We start from the raw sequence: 10,823 nt of genomic DNA, 5'->3' as shown, positions 1-10,823 counted from the left end.
CCTCCTGCTCTAAACAAGACTATACCTAAGAGTAGCTCTCAGTTTTTACTGAGCCACATGAAGAAAGATTTTAAAGTTGGAAAGTACATTCGCTAGTGTAAACCAGGGACTCATGGCACATTATAGGACAATGTTTTAAGATGTTCAATCTGAATAACTGTAGGTGGGGTGTGTGTGTGTGTGTGTGTGTGTGTGTGTGTGTGATTGTGTATGTGTGTGTGTGTGTGTGTGTGTGTGTACACTGGTTGGGGGCAATGGGAGTGACAGTTTATAAATGCACTGCTAAAACATTGAGAATTTTTGCTTTCTTCAAATACTTGAGTGATTTATATTTGAAAGAAAAATGAAGTATACTCTAACTGAGAAGAAATAATTGGGACGAGTGGTACACAAATCTGAAAGTCTTTGCCAGTATTCATCTTACAGCTCTCCTCATAAGAAGCTTGGTCCCTCAAAAGCAGCTATTATCTGATTGCTGTGATTATTATGGCAAAACATAGATGATTTGTGCTCTAGATTTACACATGGTCCCTTTTATTATGAAAATCTGTTATTCTTTGAGCCATGTACATGTTTTGGTATTCTAATAATGAACAATAAAAGAAAAAATTTAAACAAAACAGTGTAAATGTTTACAAAGTATGGTCTGGCTACCCTGAAATAATACTTGACATGATGTCATTGTCAATGCATCCATTTCTAGTGTTCTTTTTAATGCATTGATATATATATGCAAATGTGCATGTGTTTTGTGCAAACTTTTATTCCTAAAGGTAATTATATGATGCACATTTTTGTATGTTACTTTTTTAATTTAACAAAATATTAATTCTCTCCAGACCAGTACCTACAGGCCTAACTCATCTTTAATCATGAAGTACTATTCCAAAATATTAAAATGTCATAATATTTATTCACCTCACTATCAACAGATATTTACACATATTCAGTTCTCACAAAATATAAGTAAACATCCTTTCATACCTGTAAAAAATTCAAAGAGGTGGAATTGCCCTGTCAAATAATAAACATTTCAATATTGATGTAGTATACAAATAAATATATTTATTGAGTGGCTTTGATGTATGAAACATAATTCTAAAAAGTAACAGCCAAACAGTAAATATATTTCAAAACACTTAAATTATCTTACACTCTAGCCTTCTGAGCAGGTTTGAAATTCCACTTATAAAATTAAATAGTTCCTTAGTCTTTTCTTGAAAATACATTAATAAAATTTAATTCAATATATCAACAAAATACTGATATTACATTAATTAATTATGTGCTATTATTTTCTGGATATTACATATTTCAGTACTTTTAAATATTGTTTATTCTTAAATTAAAAGCTTATGATTTTCCAAAGACCAGACACATAAACACACACCCACACACAGAGAAGCACATACTCTCACACACCACACATGTTAACTCTTACCCCTTAATTTCAAAAAAAAATGTACATAAACATCTTGAACTTTTATTCAAAATAAAGAATATACACCATGCTTAAACAAGTTAATTTATGTTACTACACTTCTTTGCTCTAAAAAGTTTAAATGTATAAAACTAGTTTCAGAAGAAAATCTATTTTGCTTTAAAAGTATATCTTAAACTGTATTTTCTTAACTTTTAAATATAGTATTACTTTACATTGAGCATGGATACATAGGATGTAACAATTTAAAATAAAACTTAAAATTGAATAAATATTTTTCTTATTATACACCAAATATGAAAATTATTTAATGGAACCAGTTGAATTATGTTTAAATGTATGCCTTTTTAGAGTATCTTTTAAGCATGCTATGCTTTTTTCTTTTCAGTATTAGTTGCATATACATGTATGCAAGCACTGCTCACTTATATTTTATTCCGTATAGATCTTAATCCTACTCAATTCCAATCAGGATCACTCCACAATCCCTTGACTGCCATATACTGTTGAATTATCCATGTAAGTAGTCTCTGTTGCCTCATTCAGAGGCATTTCAAATTATTCAGAACAACTGAAAAGTACTATCTGAACCCAATTATATGGTATTATTAAAATGCAATGCATTTCTATTTTAACAGTTTCAATTCTATATATATTTATTAAAATACTAAACTTACAGGTTGATAAAAAGAACTACTAATATACAAATTGCTAATCCTTTAAATATGCAGCTTAATTTGTCACGTCCAAAGATAAACATATCTGGATAGCTTGGAGTCATTGTTGCTGAACTTGTCTGGGCGTAGTTTATGTATACACTTTTGCATAAATTTCCATTTTATCTTCAAAATATTCAAAATATTTTTCTTAAATATCCTTACTGTTGTAACATACTCCATTAAGAAATTCACTTTCATTTTTACATTATGTAAAAACAAAATGTTATAAATATTTGAAGTTAAAGATATTATAGACATTATTGCAAATATCTGGTCTATTTAAATTGTTATTGTTTGGTTTTGGTTGAACAATTTATTTTACCTTTTGTTTTTAAAGAAGTATAAAATAGTTATAATATGATGAAATACTTGGGGCTAAAGTATTTATAGTATTTTAAATATTTTTCTTTATGGTATCTTTCTCATAACAGAATAAAATATGAAATCTTGAACTATTTGTTGTCACTTCAAACAAACAAAATGTGAAAACTGCATGACATAATTGAATAGGAATAAATAGTATACATGTGAAATTGACTCATATACATGCTATTATTGCTCCCATTCATTTATTGATAAAAATTAATTCCAAATCTTAGTATTAGGGTTACAATTAAAAATTGGGACTAGTTTCTATTCTATAGATAATATGATAGCAGTAAAAACATGAATACATTACAGAAAAGTGGTATTATCTTTTACAAAACTAACTGAAAATGTATCATAGACCTAAATGAAAACACAAAACTATAAAACTTCAGCAAGCTAAAACAGGAGAAAATCTAGTTGACCCTGGGTTTGGTGATAACTTTTTATATACAACACCAAAAGCACAATGCATAAAAGACAAAATAGATAAGCTAGAATTCATTTAAATTAAAAACGTCTACTCTGGGAAAACATTGTTAAATGAATTAAATAAGCCACAAACTTGAAAAATATATTTTCATAGCACATATCTGATAAAGGATTTGTATTCAAAATATGCAAAATTTCTTAAAAATTAACAATTAAAAAAACAATACAACTAAAGAGCAGACAAAAGATGTTGTTATATACCTGACCAAAGAAGACATAGCAGTTGCAAAAAAATGTGAAGAGATGCTCACTAATGAATATCATTGAGGAATTACAAATTAAACACTCAGAGGCCAATATGAATCTATTAGAATGGCTAAAATCCAAAAACACAACATCAAATGCTGGCGAGGATGTAAAGCAATAGCAATGTTCCTTTATTGCAGGATAGAACCCAAAGTTGTATAGACACTTTGGAAGACAGTTTGGTGTTTTCCTACAAAGCTGAACATAGTCATACCACATGATCATACTCTTAGATACTAAGCAAATCATACTCTTAGATATTAACCAAAATTAGGTAAAAAACTATGTCCACACAAAAGCTACTTGCAAATGTTTGTATCGCATGTACTCATAACTGAAAATTACTGGAAATAACTAATAGATAAATAAAGAAACTGTGTTATATCCATATAATGTGCGGTTATTCCACAATGAAAGCAAATGAAATAACAAGCAGCAAAAAAACCCACAAAAAACAAAAACAAAAAAAATCATGAAAGAACATTACCTGCATATTAAGTGAAATAAGCCAGTTTGAAAGGCTACACACTGTGTGGTTCCAACCACATGAAATTTTTGATAAAGCAAATCTATAGAGACAATTAAAAAAAAATCAGGGGTTGCAGGATTGTCAAAGAGAGGGCCCAAGGCACAAATAAATGGAGCACAGGGCACATTCAAAGCAATGAATGTATTCTATACTTTACATTATTTATCACTGTATGTAATACCTGACATTATGCATTTGTCAAAACCCATAGAACTGTACAATGCAATGAGTAAACCCTAAGGTAAACTATAAAATTTAGTTAACAATACACAATGTATCAATGTTTTTCATCAATTTTAACAAACATATTACACTGATAAAAAATGTTAACAGGAGAAACTGTGTGGGCATGAGGATGGGAGAAAGGCTAAATGGGAGCTTTCTGTACTTTTTGTTCATTTTTTCATAAAGCTAAACCTGCTCTAAAAGTAGTTTATCAATTTTTAAAAATGGTATACACCACAATACAGGTTTGACTGAGGTACTGTGAATGTTCACAGGCCAGAAGGAAAATATTGCTTGTTATTTAGAAATGATAAATGAGTAAAAGATAATATTGCAAATCAAATTTTGTGATCTCTCCTAAAAAAATACAAGAATAATATTAGAAATTTGCAAAATTACCTTTTGGTTTATAAGTAGGTTTTTGGAAAAGGCTTCTCATTACTTATGCTCTTTGCTGTACCTTAGGAAAATCCTTAGAAATTTTGAGGAAACAAGTTGAGGATAGTCTATCAACAAACTAAGTCAACAAGATATATTGTTTTATTTAGTCTTAATTACTCCTAATATCAGGCTACGTTAATTTCTCTGAAGTGGACTAAATTGTATGTATTATAACACCAGAAAAAATAGAAATTTTACAATGCTCAGAAATAGGAGTCAATACTGTATTTTCACGTGCTCTTTATCATCTGCTAAACACCAAGTCACATGTAGGACGGAGTCTAACCACACTCTTGGGGCTCTGGCTGAGAGCTGAAATCTTTAGCTATCAGTCAGCCCTGCCACCCAGTGCTGATGTTGTCTGTCAGGTGACTAGGATTGGTGGTAGAACCCTTTGCCCATAGGCCACAAGCCTTTAGAGAATATAGGACAAGGATTTTAGTAAGGTGAAAAAGATTTTGCAATACTTTTATGTGTTTTTCTTGATCGAAATTTATGAAAACAAGGTCAAACTTAGTTACAACTTCTTTTCTTTCTTTTAACATCTGTAAATATGTGTTTATTTAAACTGATTTTAAAAATCAGTTGTTTACAAAAGTGTATTCGTCCATTTTCATGCTGCTGATAAAGACGTACCTGAGACTGGGCAATTTACAAAAGAAAGGGGTTTATTGAACTTACACTTCCACATGGCTGGGGAGGCCTCACATTCAAGGTGGAAGGCAAGGAGAGCAAGTCACATCTTACATGGATGACAACAGGCAAAGAGAGAGCTTATTCAGAGAAATTCCCATTTTTAAAACCATCAGCTCTCCTGAGAGCCATTCACTATCATGAGAAGAGCATGGGAAAGATCCACCCCATAATTCAATCATCTCCCACCAGCTCCCTCCCACAAAAGGTGGGAATTATGGGAGCTACAAGATGACATTGGGTGGGGGCACAGAGCCAAACCATATCAACAGTGTTTTGAAGTTTTTAATTCTCAAGAAAAATATCCAACCCTCCACCCACAGCCCAATCTGCTTCAGTGGTACTTCTGGAAACAACCATTTTCCTCTTACAGAAAGTTAATGGCCCAGGAAAGATACTTCTATAGAATTTATCATCACTAACAGATAATTTAGAATAGAGATCTATGGAAGCTAACAAGCAAGGTTCCCTATAATTGCAGATATTAAAGATATGATGTTGAAATTATGTTGTTTGGTCAAAGACAAGGAAATTAAATAGTTGTAGGTATTGGTCTTGACATCTTGGATTTCAAAAAAAAAAAAAAAAAAGAAGCAGGCCAAAGGGGAAAGATTTAATCTTTGGAAGAAGAAACTTAAAATACTTGTGATTAGCAAAGTTCATTTCAAATACTTCAGGTAAAGCATAATTGTATCATCCATAACCAAGGTCATTAAAAATATTATATATTTAAAAGGGTCTGAATTTCTGAAAGTTGCATTTCTCATACTGTGATGGAGAAAAGCCCAATAGAGAAAAATAAATTTATAGTAATAGTGATTGTATCATGAAAGAATGTACATATGTATCTAAAATGTGGTAACTATGACTAGATTAGAATATCTAAGTCAAGAAACAATTGTTTCAGGAAGTCTCAAGCTAATTAGAATTTAAGGTTAATGAGTTATAGAGGTTAATTATAATGTAAGGTCATTTTATTATTTTAATAATAATACCTAGAGATAGAATGATAGATCTCTTACAGGTAACCATGAAACTAGATAATGGAAAGAAGGCAGAACATTTATTCTTACTTTTAGAAGATCACCTTTGAAATACAGACCTTGAAATTTATTTACAACACTATCTGACTGGGTACCAAGAAGTAGTTTAAAATTATTTGCTAAATAAATACTTCCCCATTTTCTAGATTATTAGAAATGTGAGCCAAATAAACCTTTTTATTTATAAATTACCCAGCCACAGAATATTCCTTTATTCCCATTAAATAACTATTTTCAAGAAATTTAAAAATCAAGTAAATGTCACGCCTAGAATTACTTCTTTGCATACACTGTTGAATTCTCTGCTCTTCTTTTTTATAACTTCTACCTTGGTTTAACTCAATCCTCTTGCCTGAACATGGTGGTTCTTAGAAGCCAGAAAAAAAATGCAAAAAGCCAATTGGTCTCATTTTTACATTTATAAAGCAAAATCCAAGTAGAAATCTGGCACTCTGTAGAATGCTAATCTTCCCATATTTCTTAGTGTATGTGCTTTGTTTGTTCCACTTATTGAAATGAATATTTCACCTTTGGAATTGTTTTTTTTGTTTGTTTTTGTTGTTGTTTGTTTGTTTTTTGAGACAGCGTTTTACTCTTGTTGCCCAGGCTGGAGTACAATGGAGTGATCTCGGCTCACTGCAACCTCCGCCTCCCTGGTTCAAGTGATGCTCCTGCCTCAACCTCCCAAATAGCTGGGATTACAGGCACTTGTCACCATGTCAGGCTTATTTTTGCACTTTTAGTAAACACGGGGTTTTATCATGTTGGCCATACTGGTTTCAAACTCTTGACCGCAAGTGATCTACCCACCTTGGCCTCCCAAAACGCTGGGATTACAGGTGTGAGCCGCCGTGCCCAGCCCCATTTCTTTTAAACACTCCTAGTTTTATTCATTTTTATTTGAGTTTATGATATTTACTCTTCCATGAGTAAATAGAAACTTTCAGAAGATAATTTCCTCTACTTCTTACCTTCAGATTTCTATAGTGACCTGTATCTCCACTCATAAACTCTCTCCTCTCATTAGTTACAAAAGATGGCCTGTATTTGTTTCTATTTCAGACCAGCTTTCCAGCTTTTTAACTTGTGTCTTTGGTCCTGTTCTCACTTGTTTGCTCCAGAACTGTCCTCTCACACACCTAACCTCTTTTTTCTACTCTTCACTGCAACATTTTGTGACTTGGTCTTATGGTTTGCATGTTTGTTCCCTCCAAACCTTATGCTGACATTTGATCCCCGGTGTTGGAGGTGGGGTCTAATGGGAGGTGTTTGGGTCATGAGGTAGATCCCTTATGAGTAGTTTAATAACATTTTTTGGGTGGGAGGAGTGAGTGAGTTCTCACTGTATTAATTCTCTTGAGAGCTGATTGTTTACAAAAAAAGCCTGAACCTCCCTGTTCTCTCTCTCCCTTCTTTCCTGTTATGTGATCTCTGCACATACTGGCTTTTATTGCCTTCTGCCACGAGTGGAAGTGAAATGGCTCTATTGTCTGGGGTATGCATCCTGGCTCTTGGTCTTGGTCGAGAAAGAATTCAGGACATATACCCACATGAGGAGTGGGTTTGGAGCAGAAAGTTTAATAGAAAGAGAAGAAAAGTGAGAGAAAAAGTTTCTTATGTTGAGAAAGCCCAAAAGAGGGTTTCCGGGTTTTCGTAGAATGCAACTGGTTTTGTACAGAGGCTGGAGGAGGCAGTAATTGATTTACACAGGGCCCAGGGGATTGGTTTGACCAGGTATGCCATTTACATAGCCTGAAAAAAGACTGGGCATCCCACACACATGGTTTTATCTGGAGGCTGCCATGACACCTGGCATACCTGGTGACAAAGAAAAGAGGGCAAGAGCCACCATATTGGGTGGACCTGGCTTCTAGCTGCCAGTATTTGCGTATCAGTGCTTGCAAGTCTAGTTTTTCAAGCTCCTTCTGATGAAAAATAAATAGTTTGGGAATTGCTTTTTTTGTTAAAGGAAAATTCCACTTAGAACTTTCACCCTTTCTAGCTGCCTAAAAATTATTTCTTAACAACTCCTGTATTAGAAACAGACTGAAGCCTTCACCAGATGCAGATGGCCAATACTCAGTTTTCTAGATTATTAGAAATGTGAGCCAAATAAACCTTTTCCTTTATAAATTACCCAGCCACAGAGTATTCATTTATAGCAACACAAAACAGACCAAAACACAAGGGAAGTAAGGAAATTTTTGTCTTACATGACAGAGGTCCTTCTAGTCATTTATTATGTAACACTCTTTGCTTCCTCTGGTAGAAAATAGATGTATTTCATAAACAATTATGAAATAGGCATAGTTCCACCAAGTTTGGGCCAATTCAATTATTCAAGAGATATTTGCATAGGTTTCAACAAGGAGGAGGAAATAAATCTTGATACTGACTCTATAAAAAGAGAAATGTTTCCTATTCAAAATATTTCTATTAAAGGATACAGAAATCACACATCTCGGAATAATACATTTAATAACAAAAGATTGTAATTTGATGAAATTACTGACATTCACCTTAATTATAAAATGTGGACAAGTTTTAGCAGTACTTTAAATGAAATTGTTGGTCAGACCAACTATTACATTACATTTGAGGAAGGAGACCTAAGCATCTAAGACCACCTCCCCGCTGACTTCCACATTGCATTACAATAGGAGAAGTAAAGGCTGGCAGCCTGGGCGCCACCTTTAATTACTCTCCTATAGATTGCAGACATGGTATGAAGGAATCTTTCTGGAAGGCATTGTTTTTACTTAAACAGGATCAAATCCCCACCTACGCCATATACCCCATGCCTACTCCATGGACCAAGACCCTTTCACATGTAATTTCTAGAGTTGTAAGCCCAAGAACCTTTCATGTATAATTTCTAGAGATGTAAGACTTTACAAGGGCAGGGATTTTCTTTGTTCAGGGCTCGGCTATTTGGGGCATCCAGACCTGCTGCACCCCCCGGCCGAATAAATCACCACTTCCTTCCCAGTTCGGTGTTCAGGGAGGTTTGTTTTTCAGCCTTTCCTGCTTTACATTAATGTAATAACAGTAAACTATGTATATCCTTATACTTATCTATCCTTCCTAGAATATGGGGAGGGAGTTGAAGGGAAGTCTTCAATTATTAGACTTTTGAAAAATTCAAAGAAACTCATCAGCCAAAATATAAGAAACTAATGCCATTACTTTATAAATATTAACTATTATTGTTAAAAAAAAAAGTAAATTTGTTGAAAATGTTCTTTCTTGGAGTGCTGACATTTTAAAATGTATTTCATTATAATAAATATTTATATCAGTTACTCTGGGAACTAGAAATTTCCTTCCTACCTTGTTTTTGACTAGAAAAACATCTGGAAACACATTACTATTTGTATAGCACTTGATATATTAGGTCCCATATTCTTGAACATGATACTTCTCTGACTACTATCAAATAAACATTGTCCACTTTTAGAATACATTTTTTGAAGGACGCAGATACATGATTTTTCCATTCATTCACTGCACATTCTCTTCAGTCTCCTCCATTCATCCTTGTCACTGGACCTCTGAAATTTATTATAGGGTCACCAGTGTGCACCATACTGTCTATTCAAGTCTATTGCCCATATTCAACTCTCCCATTAGCATTCACACAGTTAACACTCTAATTCTAGAAACACTGGCACTGGTTTCCATGTTACTACATTCTCTTAGCACCCCTCAAGGCTTACTGGCTGATCACTCTTTGTGCCTTTGCTCTTCTGTCTACTCCAGACCACAAAATGTCAGAGAACACTTGTTTTCAGTTTTGTCATTTTCACTTCTCCAACAACGCTTTCCTGATAGGTAAAATTATTTACTTATTTTATCCTCAGACATACTTTATCATCACTAAATGTCTGTAGCATAACTTGATAAAGTTTTCATCACTGAGATGAATTTATTAATTCCAATATTTGGTCTTGGATTTTGAATATTAAATTCTGGTGTTTCTCCACTCACAAATTGCTCTTGTCTGTTTTATACATCATAGTTAATACTACTTCAATTTATCCAGTCTCAGACCAAAACACTAGGCATTCTCCTTGATCCTTCTAGTCATTGTATCCTTATGGAATCTTTTTATTTATTCTTTCAATAAGTATCCAAAGTGAACTATTTCTTAAAACACTACTGCCTTGGTCCTGCTTAAAGTCTCTAATATCTTTTACATAAACTTTCCAGTAACCTGCTAACAGTTCTAAAACATTCTATTGTTCCCAAACTATTGATGACCTGTGAGACAGCTGTGGTAATCTTCACATTCTAATTCAGATTACAAATATTAGTCAGCGTAAAACCCAATAATTATTTCCCATTAATCAAAATAAGGTATAAACTCTTTATCTCATCCCACCTTATATTTACCTGTCTTTACTCTCTTCTTCTGAAACACTTACTGATTTTGTTCCAACCATGTAAGACTTCTCACATATTCTCTAATGGATTATAGCTATTTCCATTACTTTGTCTTTTCCTCTTTGTTTACAATGCTTGACTCATAACTTCTAATAGGCTACTCCTTTTTATCACTCAAATATCAGCTCAATAGCCCCCTTTAGAGAGGCCATCCTTGTCTACCCTGTCCAGTTTCCTGCCTAGTC

At 33.3% G+C, this 10,823-nt stretch overlaps 1 non-coding gene across 1 annotated transcript; it reads right to left on the bottom strand.

Annotated features, from left to right (window-relative positions):
- Positions 1 to 10,046: 10,046 nt before the first annotated feature.
- LOC116551428 lies at positions 10,047 to 10,115 on the bottom strand. The gene has a single exon (XR_004268925.1). It is a non-coding gene; the product is annotated as a small nucleolar RNA SNORD38 (small nucleolar RNA).
- Positions 10,116 to 10,823: the final 708 nt, after the last annotated feature.

This window comes from Sapajus apella, unplaced genomic scaffold (assembly GCF_009761245.1).
Source record: "Sapajus apella isolate SASKATOON/1434 unplaced genomic scaffold, GSC_monkey_1.0 scaffold9, whole genome shotgun sequence".
NCBI classification, from domain to species: domain Eukaryota; kingdom Metazoa; phylum Chordata; class Mammalia; order Primates; family Cebidae; genus Sapajus; species Sapajus apella.
The sequence above is the reverse complement of the archived record's forward strand: the minus strand, read 5'-3'. Positions and strand labels throughout refer to the sequence as shown.